Genomic DNA, 15,229 nt, shown 5'->3' on the forward strand with positions numbered 1-15,229 from the left:
ACACAAATGCAAGTCACAGCTGTGCTGCCTTTAAAATGCACCAGTGTACGAGCCTCTACGGGCCTGGACAACCCAAAAACCCCCAGCACCCATACAGTTCAACCCCTGTATGGGTATATATGACTACGGCATAAGACATAACCCCTTAAGGGTTCCATTTTCCAGTCCATTTTAGAATAAATTAGCAGGAAATGTAATGAAACTTTGGCTCATTTATTTATTGCTGCAATTAATTTGCAGATGATGCACTGCTGTTTAAAAGAAGCTGATTCCAAGTGATTTATCAGCATGGCTGCTGTGCTTGTGAGACAGTGATTTGCTGCGATGACATCCAGCGGTTCGATCCAGACGCTGCAGACGGCAATATGTTGGGGTGATTTGTTTTCAGTCAGACCAGTCGAGTCGATCCTAGGGTGATGCTTGCTTTCAGTCTGTGCATGTCAAGAGCTGCAGATGTGTGTGCACAAATGTCTGTGTCATTGTGGTTTATGTATTAGTAGATATTACATCTGTCTGCCCTCTGAACTCTCCTAGTAATGGTTTTATAATGAATTTCCATAAACTACAGGCGGCCATCCAGACAAAGCTAAATAATGCTGCGTGTGGTCACAGCAGCGCGCAAACACACTCACTTATGGTTATTTACGCAACTGCACCCCCTTACATTCATGTACACATGAAAGCACACACAGGCACATTTAAACTGTTAATTATCAAATTAACATTCCTCAGTCGAAATCAACTTGTTTCAGTTATAAAGAAAGCCCAAATTGGATTCACTTTATTAAAAAGGACCAACGAAAAATTGAACAATATCTTCAAAAAAATGTTTACACCATCCGTTCCATCAATTTGTCTTGAAACAGCAGGATTTCTGTGCACATAAAAGCACCCCTGGGCTTTGCGTGATGTTTCAGGGACAGTATGTTTTAGCCAGGAAGCATCACAAGTCAGTACTGAAGGAAGAATATTTTATTTTGAAATTTGTGAACTTTATTAATGAAGTTTCACATTTTAAAATAGTTTTATAATATTAGGTCAGAACTCTTTGTGCCGTCCTTCAACCACAGAAACTGTAATTGTCATATGTTGTCTAAAATACTGGAACAATTTTTGAACAGTTTCTCCAAACAGAAAATTCTATTTAAAGCCCCACTCCAATAAAAATTGTGTTATATAGTTTTTGTTTACTTCAAATATTAAGGAAATAAGCTCAAAATTGCATTTTGGAGTATTCAATTTTTTCAAATGGTTGTGAATCAAGAGTAGAAGAAAATATGCCATTGGTAAAAACTTGTAGGCGTGACGTAGAAGCTACAATTGTTAGGGCACAAGCTCCCTGCTCTGCTTCATTCTGATGCATCCACCGTCTTCATTTTCCTTGTCTGAGTTGGTATCTGGCTGTAGATACCAGCGGCTGTACGGCTGGATAGCTGCAATATTGCTCTTTTTTTTGCATCGGTAAAGCTAGAGCTTTACCTCTCTCAGCTGAGAGTCTAAACAATTGGATGACAGGAAGTAGGTGTTTACCACCATCAGTCCTACCTACAACTCATAGGCAAATTTTGAATCAACACCTGCTGCACTGCAGAAACTATGTCCTAGAAGACCATATAGCATCATCATTATTAAGACCACTGGGATGCTTTTACAAAAGATTAAAAGATGATCGGAGTGGTACTTTAAGACTGGAGCTGTTAACGGTGATAAATGCCACACATTCTTTGACATACTGTCACTCCACAAATGTTCATGCAATTAATGTGAATCTGCTATTGGTGGCATGAAAAAAAGTGGCTTTTATATCAACTTTGCACTAAATGCAACACATTACTAATGTACAGTATCGCGCAATTGCTGCAAAGCCCTTTTTCTCGTGACAGAATCAGCGGAGGTATGCCGATTTCATAAACGCCTTACGACTGTAAAGTGCTTCATGTTGTTGGAGTTACATTATCCCATGTGCTATCTTAGATGACCCCACTTAATGACCCCCACATTGACGTGTTATCCCTACCTTGACAAAGGTGGATAAAAGTCGAAAGATTTCAGGTAATCCATGGACATCAGTGAAGATCACAAATCATTGAAGAAAAAAGGTTCAGAGCACTGTCTAGTGGGTCTAGATAACCCAACTCCCAATGTTAAAGTTCCTAGGTTAGCACAAGGGTTAATTGCGTAAATGGTTGAGGAGTTGAAAGAATATAAACACTGGAGCTAAAGCTCTGGTGTGAAAAGGGTTAACTGATGTTAATTTCTAATTATTCCAATTTTTAAACTTTTTATGCTACCAGAACTCTTTATGTTATCTGAAGTGAGTCAGGCTGAATTATCCCTCATTACTTCCAATCATTTCTCTTATATATCTAAACCTATACTGTACTTGGAATCAAAACTAAATGTAAAAAAAAAAAAAACTTAATGGACTGATGTTTAGGAAATCTACCAATAAAAATATGAATAAGAAAAGAACAAAAAGCCTTGTAGATAAAATAAAAGTTCTACTGTAAAAAGAAAAAAGCCTTCTGTGTATCAGTACGGGTAAAGTGAAAGGTAGCCTGTACTCAACACAATTATTTGGAAGTTTTTTTTTTCCATCACTTTCTGTCAATCTTACTGTCAGCTTGTGGTGATGGATGGAAAAAGCTTGCAAAATTTGATTCAATCAGCATGGAGACTTAAAAAAAGCCCCCAAATACAGTGTTATTTCCTACCACAGAGAAGGAAAATGGATGGCAAAACACTGAAGGACACTGTTTATTTCCTTTGAGTGCTTTCTATTAGGTCTTGCTTTATTGAAATGTACAGGATGGAACTGTTGAACAAACCAAGGACAGTGAGAGAAGCAGACACTAAAAGGAAAAGCCAGAAAGTGGCAAACCGAGAGTCACAAGTAAAAGGAGATGAAACTTCTGATCACAGTTTTAGCCTTTTTGAAACTTCAGTTTTACAGAAGGGAGTTATTTTGCTTTGAAAGGAGGCAGCATCTGCAGGCAGTGTAATTAGACCCCAGTTGAGCACACTGACCCGTTGTTCTAATGTTGCTAAATAATGAGCAAGCAAAGGAAGTCTGTGATTAATAAATAGACCTGGGGTCGCCTGACCAATCATTAAACAATAATTACCTAATCCAATTTAATCATGACCTCCTCATCACACCAAAGCATTTCCCTACACCCAGTGTGCCTTCTTGATCTAGTTTCATTGATGGATAGCCTGACATCAACCGTTTACTAAATCTGTTCAAATACATCTGAAATGCTAAAACTTTGGTGAAAATGAACAACAGAGCATATGCTATGACTCTGGGTTTTTTTGTAACTATGAAAATGTAAAAAGATGAAGACAAATTACTGCCAATCAAGCATGTTTAGCACATAACAAGATGTATTAAGGGTGCAAGTAAATATTTATTTGTTTTACGGAAAAGGTGCATGAAATAAGTCTATGATCTTTGACGTTTAGGCTCTGTACTGATGACATCCTCTTGAGATGAATTTGGACCATAGATCTATAAACCCCAGAGTCAGGGAGTCCAGGGCCAGTGTGTCTGCATGATTTGCAGATATCCAAGCCCTATGCATTAACGATTACCTGGTTCAGGTGTGTCGAGCCAATTAGAACATGCCAGAGCTAGGTATTTTGGAAAACATGCAGCAGTACGGCCCTTGAGGCCTGGAGTTGCCCATTCCTTGGGGGTCAGAGGCCAGTCCATTACAAAGCATCACTCCAGGTGGAGAACGTGGTGGAGGAATTTAAAGGCAGAGGAAAGGCGGGCCACTTAGCTATTGGTCCAAAGCGGAGGCCTAATTGACCATGGTGTGTAGAGAGATGTAACAACCCAGCGACCTGTAAGTGCGGTAGATCTTCCTTAATGAACTTGTACCTTAAAATTAAACCTAAAATTGCATTTCTGAGCATTTGTTTATTCAAATTTTTGTAAATCAGGAACAGAAGAAAAAAATGTCTTTGAAAAAACATACATATGATGTTACCCTGCGACAGACTGGCGACCTGTCCAGGGTGTCCCCTGCCTTCGCCCACAAGTGGCCGGGATAGGCTCCAGCAGCCCCAAGACCCTGAAAAGGAATAAACAGAAGAAGATAAATGAATGAATGAATGAATGAATGAATGAATGAATGAATGAATGAATGAATGAATGAATGAATGAATATTTATGATGTAGAATATGCTGGGCGGGCCAAGAAGCTTCCTGCTCCGCTTAAACAGAGAGCTCTCACCAATGGAAAAGGGGGCGGGTTTACTTTGCGGCAACCATGTCTTAGAAAACAACGCAGTTTTTTTTTTTTTTTTTTGGCTTAAAACTGCATCATCATCATCATCATCATTAACCATTGTGCTATCTTAGATGACCCCACCCTTACATTGACGTGTTCTCCCTACCACGACAAAGGTGGATAAAGGTGGAAAGATTTCATGTAATCCATGGACACCAGTGACACGATTTTCACATGGATTTTGATCCTAAAAAAGGGAATAGATTTTTTTGTCTGTAGATGACATACGAAGCGATTGTCAGATTATTTTCCCGATCAGTCAGCATTTAGTGTCATGTGTTACTTTCAGAGATTCTACATAGACCTGCAATCAGCCTATTTTGCAATATAAATATCGGGAGGGGACATTTTTAAAACACGTTTAAAATTAAATACTTTTTGAGTTTTTTCTCAATTTCCTTTTTTGTTTTGTTTAATCAAACAGGAGTCTTATTAAGTGTGCAACCTATTATTATGTTCACTCTGATGAAAATGCATATATAAAACAGGAAGAATAGAACTTAAATTGATCCCACAATAGGGGAAATTGAATAATCAATTACACAATAGGTGTCCAGTATAAGGTGTTGTTAGACACATGTATTATATGCAAACACATCTGTTGGTTTCTTTCTTGCCTTTTTTGCAATTTTTTTTCCCATTTCCATTATGTGTGTTTCTCTGTTTCCCTCAGTTTCTTTTCTTCACTTTCTCCCTGCTATCCTTTTTTTTAACGCTAAAAGTGGTTGTCAGCAGTCTGGATGATGTCCACTGCACTCACTTCAATTTCTTTACCTTATAAGTCCACTTTCATGTGCTGTGTTTTGCACTATCCTGCCCTCCTACTCTGGAACATCTCCAACCCCACCTCCCCAGTTTCAAACTGCAACAGCAGAAGTCTATTCATCAAATCTTCAAGTCACATGTTGGCATATATGAATGCTAAATGAAAAACACATAGCTACCATAGAAGCATGGGCTTAGCATGCCCAAGACATAAAAGGTGGAAATAAAAATCATCCATCAAAGGCCTCATTAAACTCTGCAAATCCTTGTGCAACTAGAAAACAACAGGGGCAATTGAAAAGTTATTTTCTGTTACAGTAAATGCACAAAAATAAGGGCAAGAGCAAGCAGACAATAATTTATCAGTTTGAGTGACACACCGGATAAGAGATGATGACACAATTGGATGTCCCTACCTAAAAAAATAATAATAATAATAGCAATAGATCTAGTGCCCATAATGGAATATAATTTGGGCAGCAGGCTTTCTAGAGCCACTCAAAGCCACTTTTTTTACAAAGTGGCCGATGCAATAGATGTGTTTCGGCTTCTGCGTAAATAACATTGAAACTAAGACATTTTTAACACTTTTTCCACAGCTTGATGTGGAAAAAAATTCTAAATAGGAAGAATCTAAAATTCTATATAGAAGTAAACAGCTATTACTGATTGGTTTAAATTGTCAGAATAACCATTTTTGTTCTGATATCTTTTTAACATGTTCTTGCTAATCCCACATTTTTTAAATTATGTCTTTTTCTGTAGGGCAATTTTTAGGTTATAAACTGGCCAATCAGAAGCCTCAGTAAGAGTAGGTGCTCTAACATTAAACATTCAAAACTTTAAATTGACACATTCTCTCGAGCTTGCTTTCAAGTGGTATGGGTGTGGCTTTCCAACAAATTCACTTCTGATTGTCGAAAGTGGTTGCCATAGAAACACTGACTAAGACTAATTCAGCTCAGTGGGCTTGTGGTTAGAGTGTCCACCCTGTAACTGGAAGGTCAAGACTTCAAAAATGGGACCCAATGCTTGACACTCAGCATTAAGGGGTTGGATTGGGGGGTTGAACCACCAAATGGTTCCCGAGCGCAGCTTGTCTGCTCACCTATGTGTGTGACAGATAGTGGGACTTTACTTTCTGATCAATCACTGCTCAGGTTATCGCGAAAAAAATGGCAACTGAAATGACTTAGTTTGGAACCGCAAATGTCATTTTTTTATAGATCAAGTAATACTCACTCAATCCAGCACTCTTATACAGTCAGCGGGTTGACTGTCCATTGTCCAACAAAGACCTGTAAGGTCTCTATTTTAAGGTCAAATAAAGCATAAAAATACAAAATTTATAAAAGCTTTACATTGGTCACAGCTGAACACACATTATGACCACAGGGGAAAAAAAATAAACTTCAAAAATGTGTTCAAAATCAGGATATTATACTTCTGTTGGAATTTATTTTGAATCATTAATATTATAATGAATGAGGATTGTCTGGACTGTGTCACAAGCCTCTAGTACTTATTTAGAACTGACTTGACTCCAGTAACTTTTGTTTCCCTCAAACTGTGCTACATCCCTCAGTTTTAAGCTCATAAAGATCTCCAGGAGACAAGGCCCAAGATCATCACATTGGGCTTCTTTTGATGACAATTATTATTATATCATTTCATATCAAGGGAATGCTCAGACTCCATTCAAGATATTCCCTTTGCAGGGTGTTTTGTTTTCAAGATTTTCACGTTTTATAACATTGGGTGTGAATAGAGGCTAGGTTTGCTACTTTAGAATCATTCCATCGCTGTGTGGTTGAGCTGACAGCTTGTGTTCACTCGGCAGCAGAAGCCTTTTTTTTATTTTCACTTGACCTCAGCATCTGGGAAAAGGCATTGCAGTGCAGGGTTTTATGGTAAAGGATAAAGAAATGTTTGCTGCATTCAAATTTTCACTGTTGCAGCCCATTATAGGCAAAGCACTCCATTCATCTTACCATGACATTGCTGTTTCTATATATATATAATTCATGTTTATTTAAATTTAGAAAATCTGACAACATTCATGACAGACACTGCTTTTTCTGTCTTTCACCAGTCGAGTGAGCTGCGCTTGTTTGCTGATGTGTGACAATTTGACAACCTGCAGTAAGGAAGAGAGAGGAAATTTCTTTTCGAGTTTTACATCAGGCAAATGCACGCATAACTTTGACTTTTTTATTATTTCTTTTGATTCCATTTATGTTTGTAGCTTTAACTTAAATATAAATCCAAGTTCTGAGCACTTGCAAGTTTGACACAGAGGGTCTCTAGTTTGGCCACATGAGTACACATTTTCCACAGATGTATTCATTTACACGTTTATGGACCAAATGGTTCAAAGGATTCTTTTAAAATAAAAAATAAAAGACTTATGAAAGTCCTATAGCAGGTTTTTAAACAAATGGTTGACTTAAGTGTGGAGAACTTATTAAAAGGCTCACTGTGCAGGTTATTACAGCCGTTTTTGAGCTTAATGTACATGAGTCCATTTACAGCAGGTTAAAAAAGTTAAACTAGTTGAACTTTGATCAATCAGGGACTCAGATTTCGTATTGACGTATGGATGGTATCTCTTTACATTTATGGAAGTGTCTACTGCTATAAAATTGATCATGGAGGAGAAATTAATAACTTTGGTTTCAGCCCGGCTGGAATTACGACACCAAGTCTCTCGTATATCAGCATAGAGCTGGGAAATAAAAAGCCTTGAGCAAGATTTGCACCACTTTGACATTTCACACCAAGCCTTCTCCAACTATAGGTGGCAGACATCCACTAGTGTCAGGTAGTGGCAGTCCAGTGTGAACACCATAAGGTTAACATATGCGCATGTAGTGCATTCAGGTGTGAACGTTGCATCACGGTCCCATTCCACGCACACACTCATTCATATACTGAAAACGGCTTTTCTGCCACTACACTACACTGCCACTATCTAAATCCATCAGGAGCAATGGGGTGGTTCCAGTGCCTTGCCCAAGGACGTTTCGACACGGGCAAGATATGAACTGAACTTTCAATCCTCCGATCAGCATTGATCACTCAACCTGTGCACCAGAATAAATGAAAGCCAGATTACACAGATGCTGCAGTATTCAGTGCAAAGGGAGAGACAATGAGTAGGGAACAACTTCATGTGGTCTAGACACAGTGGGACTATAAACTAAGTCTAAAAAAGGGGAAAATGGGGAAGTGAAAGGAGAAGTTATTCATAAATCTATCCAAACTAGAAAAAAGGCTCCATATTCCTACTAGTACAAAAGCATTTTCTCGAGGATTCTTGGTTGTTGACGAGTTGCTCTGAAATTGCTTATTCAGCAAAACCTTGCTCTAAATGTCAGATCGATGCAGCCTTAATGGTCAAGCAAAAGAACCCACAAAAGTTAGTGCAGATCTATTGATTATCGGAAAGGGTTTTTAAAACTTGTGATCTATTTTTGTTTTCTGATGACTGTTTTAACTAGCCAGCTGTGAACGTCTCCGCGTGTATGTGACTGACAGCTGACCCAACTAATCCAATGTGTCCCTAAACTTAATCTACTATCTGATCAGTTTTCATCTTTCTTGGCTGAAGGTTCCTCTCAGAAATAATTAGCTTGTTGGGTTACAAGAGTTTCTGTTGGAGCCTGAAGATTAAAATGAGTGAGCGGATCCCAGTTTGATCTGACTGCTGGTAATCCCAGTGATGTTCTCATCCAGTCTCCACGGTGACAGTCCTCCTTCTCTTTCGCTTTCTGCTGGCTCAGTGCTTCTTACCATCGATCTGTGGGTTGTCAGATTGCTTTCAGCCGCCATCACCTTCTGCTGTCAGAAAAGAAAAGTGGTAAGGACTGTGGTGAAGAAGGTATAAAAAAAGAAGGCTATGGTTGTGTTTAACTCAAAATGGTTTGGTTGGGCGATTTTTTTTTTTACTACTTTTTTGACATTCTTTTGCTCTGCACATGAATGCATCGTAGAGCACACCAGCAGGACTAATTATGGCCGACACTGACTATCCCCCCAGCTCCTCTTCCCTCCCCAGCCGCATAACCAATTCAGTGGCACACAGCTGCCACTATTGTAAATAAGTCTGACAGAGCCAGAGGTGAGGAGCTGAATACATTCATGGGCGTGTGCTGGGGCCGCAGCTTGTGCTCACACTGGAATAAAACAGGCTCTCCAGTTGTTAGACGTCAACATTTATCTCCACTGTGCACTGCTCGATGTTCAGAGAGGGACCACATGTTGGGGACCGCAACAGCAGGAGGGCTGCGAGGTATTGGAGGCTAGGGAGCAGCAATAAACAATTTAAGTGTTAGACCAGTGGAAAAAGAAGAGCGATGGAATATTTCAGACAGAAGGAAATGGGCACTGAGGGTATTGTCCACATATGAGGATAACAGCTGGAGAACGTGGAGGTGTTTTTCTTAAAGCATCAAAGAGGAAAATTGTGTGATTTTAGATCTGCAGTATGTTGGCTGGTCATGGAATTGTTTTCTTGAAGTTGTGAAACTGCAGTTTTGAGCATTTAAAAAAAAAAAACAGGACATTGTAGAACAGAAACTTTACAAATCATCTTTGCTCATTGAAACTAAGATCTGTTGCTCTCACATGCTGGAGTATTTTGCCTTCTTTCACTTTTCCTGACAACTCCTGCAAAATATTTGGAAAACTTTTCAAAAATGTCTACAAGCAAGGAGTGAATTCAAGCAGTACAAGGTAGTTAGTAAAGGTTTCAGCCTGGAAAAAAAGAAAAGTTGTTGACAGGACAAAAGCACAGCTCCAACCCAGAGGAGATGTTTCTATCAAGCATATTTTTTTTAGTAAGAAATGCAGTGGAAAGGGTTGAGACAAACATAAAAAATATGTTACAGAATGTAAGTTTCCACAAATAATCTATGATATGTTGGCTCACATGAATGGTGAAACTACATTTTAGTAAGTTACAGTGATGATAAACAGCCTTGTCACACTTCCATTACATATTGCACGAATAAAAAATTGGTCATACCTGAATATACGTGGAAAAGTGTTGTGGTCTTCACATGAAATATTCCCAGATGTATCATGAATAAACCATATTCAAACCACTAAAGAAGTACAAATAAACCATGCAAAGAACATGTAAATCAACAGCGAACATGAACCGTGTGTGATTGTTGCGCTGTTTATATGCAATTAATTAGTGATTTGTGAATCAATTACACAATTTCATGTCATATGTGCAATGTGTATGCAATATAAATGTTCTTCATCTGTGGTACATCCATGAAAAGTCCATTAGACATACGTGGAACAGTTGTGGAAAGTCTGCATCTTTCAAAAATCACGCACAATTACGTAAGTTTTTACGCAAGAGTTACGTAATACTGAAAATACGTGTGAACTGCATAATTTTCAACCGACAAAATTTTTTGAAAAGCTCAAAAATGAATTCAAGTTAAAATTCGTTGGTCTTTATGTCACACATGTATCATGAAATACCAAAATTTCATATTCAAGGATACAAAGGATTCAAAGGGATTTATTGTCATGCACATAGTAAGGAAACAGGTTTCCCTGTACAATGAGATGCTTGAATGAACCTATACAGGAATCAGCTGTTGTGCAAATTCATCTGAGAATAACTGTGCAAAAGAGTCTTTCATTACCTAAACCGTGTGATAGACATGGATGTTGTTGAATATTAGGGCGTAAGTGTGTACGTACTGGCTGTGTGACATGGCCTTTAGTTTGGCTACAGAGACTCTCATTAAGGCACAATAAAAAAGTAAAAAAAAATATATATATATATATATTTACTTTTAATTGAGCACCAAATATTTCCAGGTTGGTACAAAGCTTTTCTCTGACTTAAATGTAACCTGATTAGACAGTTCCTGATAATTGTTTTTTATATATATATATATATATATATATATATATATATATATACAACCAGCCAGTACAGGATTGGTTTGGGTTCAATGAATAATTTAATATTGTTATGATTTCCCTTTATTCCGTTGTGAATTCTAAAATTGACAAAAGTCAAAGGATTTAAAAACTCCACTAATAAGAGTCAACCATATAGAGTCCAATCATTGACTGAATATGAGAATTGGACCGAGTGAGAGTGATGTCAACTGTTGAAAATGAGTTACATCTGTCCTTCAAACAAAGATGACGTCACATTCGAACCAGAAATTATCAGTAAGCAGTAATTAGAGAAGATCCAACCCACCCACCGACTATATATGAGAAATGGATCGAGTGCGTCTGATGTCACTGATAAAAAATGGCTTTCTCCAACCAAATAAAGTCAATTTAGTCGCTTTTTTTTAGGATAGCTACATTTTTTCACACTGTGATTTGTCCGAGTCTGACTGTGTCAGCATTTCTATGGTAACCACTCTCACAAATCAGGAGTGAATTTGTTGGAAACCCCACATCCCTACTTCTAAAAGCGGGCTCGAGAATCTGCCAATCATACTTTTTGATTGTTCCACGTGAAACCACCTACCTTTTTATGAGGCATCTGATATGACAGTTTTAATTGGAAAAACTTGCATTACTGACAAAACAACATTAAAACATTAGGATTATCAAGAACATTTTAATAACATATAGCAGAGCAAGAATTGTTATTCTGACAAATAGAATGACTGAGTAATAGCTGTTTATTTCTTTGTAGAAGTTAACGGGATCTTGGCTTTTTGGAACCAGCAGGTACCTCCTGTTTAGAACGCCAGGGTGAGGGGTCACTTATTCAAGCTCTCTTTTATAGTTAATTAGTCTAACAAGTGATTTGAATGGTTGGTTTTAACCCTACAGATCCACAAGTTTACCTTCATATTAGATTACTGCTATATATCAAGGCAAAAAAAAACACTTTTAGATTTCAAGAACTGAAGATCCTTCTTTTTGAAGGAAGAAAGGACAGTTGAACTTGTAACAACTACCAACAAATAAAGGAATCCATTTTACTTGCAATTGTATTTTATTTGACCATTTCATCTGGTAGAGCACTTTGAGCTACGGGCCTCAACAGCATGGTCTTTTATCCACCATTCAAACATAAAAAGCTGAAAATATAGCCGCAACTTTTTGCTTAAAAGGCACATTCTTTACCCTCTATAGGCGGCAATCTTTCAGTAAAAAACTGTTTTTTGTGGGGTCTTTTTGTAATTTAGTGATTTTTCTGCAACCTTGCATTGCTCTGGTTGACTTCAGGTCACCAACATGGCGGAAAAAAAGGGTAGGAGTGAAAACAGTGTGCTGGGTCTGGACCCTGGCCTGGACCTCGACCTGGGAGCAGTGCAGGGGTGGTGCACTCAGCAGAAGACCATAGTGAGTGTTTTTTGTGGAGATTATTAAAGAGCCATATTTCTCTGCTGCAGCCCCAGAGCATCTGCTCTTACGGGCCGATCTCCACACTGGCAGATGGGTTATGAAACAACCCTCGCTGGAGATTCATCACTGTGAAGGGCCATGGTGCTTCTTTTTTTTCCCTCTTCCTCCCACTCCACTCTCCCATTCTTTTATCTAGTTTTACTCATTTACAGTTTTGGTCTGCTGAATGAGTTGTATTACATTCACTGCACCGAAGCATACGCAAATTCAGCTCAAGTCTGTCTGAGCAGCTTGACTGTCTTATTGGCTCTTGCCTGTCAGTTTCTGGTTTCCCTTTGAGATCATTCTTTAACAGTAGTTTGACATCGCTGTTTTTTCTCAGAAATCACTGAAACGATTGCAGAAAGCGATGAAGGCTTAGTCACATGCACTCATATGGGGGGTTGACCTCTATGGGTGCTGCAGGTTTTTCAGGTTGTCCGGGCCTCGTGGATGGTTGTAAAGAGGAGGAATTGCATCTTATGGAGACCAGAAGTGTGTCTTGCAGTTCCCTTGTGACTTGTGCGGCCACCTCAAGGAACGTCATGAAAATGGAACGTACCATTGTCATGTGTGCGGAGAGTGTATCGTGAAGTGTCTAGGATATTGTTATATGCACATATGACGTCCGGGTGATGCTGTTATACGGTGTCCTTACGCCAGACTCTAATTATTAGTGATGCACGTGCACTGGCTCCTTACTTACTACGCTCAAATGCCCCGTACAGGCAGCCCTAGACTTTGCCCGTAGACGGCCTGTATCCAGCCGTCCATCTTTTCCAACTATTTTAAAATGACTTAAATCTGATGATATTAGACAATCCCAAAAGCAAATTTTAATTCCCCCAAGGTTTAATTTACATTTTTTATTCTCAGTTATCTGATAACCCGGTTAATATATGACTTTTCCGGGGTTTACCCTACCTTTCCCCTTAACCCTTGTGCTATCCTAGGCACTTTAACATTGGGAGTTGTGTCATCTAGAACCACTAGACAGTGCGCTGAACCTTTTTTCTACAATGATTTGTGAACCTCACTGGTGTCCATGGATGACATGAAATCCTCTTCACCTTTATCCACCTTTGTCATGGTAGGGAGAACACGTCAATGTAAGGGTGGGGTCATCCAAGATAGCACAAGGGTCAAAAAGATGGGATAGCCTGGAGCAACCTTGTATGAAAAGATTTCATCATTTCAATCTCCCTCCCAGCCTTCTGTGGATACTACTGTTTGGCCTAATCTCAGTGGTTCCCCTTGAGAGTTCTGTGTCATCAAACAGCGATTCAAAGCTTAACTTTTTTTTTATCTGGCTGCCAAATTTACATGTCAGCTCATTTAGGGCAGTTTTCGATCATTCCTGACCTCTTTTAGATTGGCACATCTGTCAGTTCCTGGGTGGCTATAGTGCAGAGTCGGCGTGGTCAATTTCTGATTGGAAGGTTGCAGGTTTGATTTTCGCCTTTCCTTCCCATGTTTCGAAATGTCCCTGGGAAAAACACTGAATCCCTCATTATTCCTGGTGGTTACAGGCTGGCGCCTTGCATGGCAGCAGAGGCACCATCTGTGTGTGTGTGTGTGCATAGGTGAATGGAAATTAAGATTGTGATCCATTTTGAACCTTAATCAAGATAGAAATCAAAAGTGCCAAAAAGTATACTCTATTATTCCCATTTTGAAAATAGAATCTTAGCTGCTCCGTTTAAATTTAAAGAGACCGTAAACAGAGAGGGCAAATTACTTTGAAAAATGTGTCAAATTAGCAGTACTTTGATGGATTTGATAACTTCTTAAAAAGATCATTTGAAAAATTCGTTTTCACTAGTCTATAATTTCATAGTCAAGAAAAGACCATGATAGCACTTGAATTTAAAATATGTTTTATAGAAAAAAAACAAAGAAAACCCAGAATCGGGTAGAAAAGGGTACTCCCGCTGTCCACAAACGTGCTTTACATGCGAGGACTGGAAAGGACTAATGAATGAGCTACACCAACTGGAAGGGGGCTCCAAATCCCCCCATGACCTTGTATTAAACAAAGAAAGAGTAGAAAATGCATGGATGGATGGATGGATGGATGGGATAAGGAGTCAATATAAAGTTTGCAGTTGGAAAACCTTTTAGCTAGGATATCTCCTTCTCTATCAGTTCCAGCTTATAGGTTGGGCTAAAAAGTTTGAAATTATAAGACATAATAGGCATTCAGGGGCACATTTTGTACTTAAGTTGAGGTAGGTGGATAAAACGAGTATTTTTTTTTTTTGGTTATGAAAAAGGGGCCAAGTCCAGAAAGTCAAAGCACCAATGGGAGGAAAATAATTGTGTTCTGCATTTTTCCCTTAAGGAAGCCCAACCTATTCAACAAAATTGGACAGGAAAGATTTTCAGATATGAAGACAGATTATAAAAGAAGGGAAAACTAGCTGGAAGAAAAAGAAAAGAGAAAGACATGAACACTACAGGGATCAATTACTTAGAACTGTAAGTTATGGTTTTTTGCTGTATAAGTGCCACACGGGTTTATTGCACTGGGATGGGGCTTGTGGAAAGAGGCAGATTATTAACTACACCAGATAGAAATTGAGGTGGAGAGTCCCATCAGAGAATCAGAAAAAAAAACAATGAAAGAAAGAATGGGGTACATAGCTTGGAAAGAAAAGAAAAGAAAGCAGAGGCAAAGAAAAATGACTGAACCAAGCGCACTCCTCTATCTATTTCTGCTCGTCTTGCACTTTTAAGCGCAGAGCCCATTAAAGAAGATGACAGTGTAACTCAGCCCTGAT

At 38.7% G+C, this 15,229-nt stretch overlaps 1 protein-coding gene across 2 annotated transcripts in view; it reads left to right on the forward strand.

Moving 5' to 3' along the window:
- LOC101171858 (GDNF family receptor alpha-1) overlaps positions 1–15,229 on the forward strand; it is a 111,239-nt gene that overhangs the window by 65,888 nt on the left and 30,122 nt on the right. The window lies entirely within an intron of this gene.

Source organism: Oryzias latipes, chromosome 15 (assembly GCF_002234675.1).
Source record: "Oryzias latipes chromosome 15, ASM223467v1".
NCBI lineage: Eukaryota > Metazoa > Chordata > Actinopteri > Beloniformes > Adrianichthyidae > Oryzias > Oryzias latipes.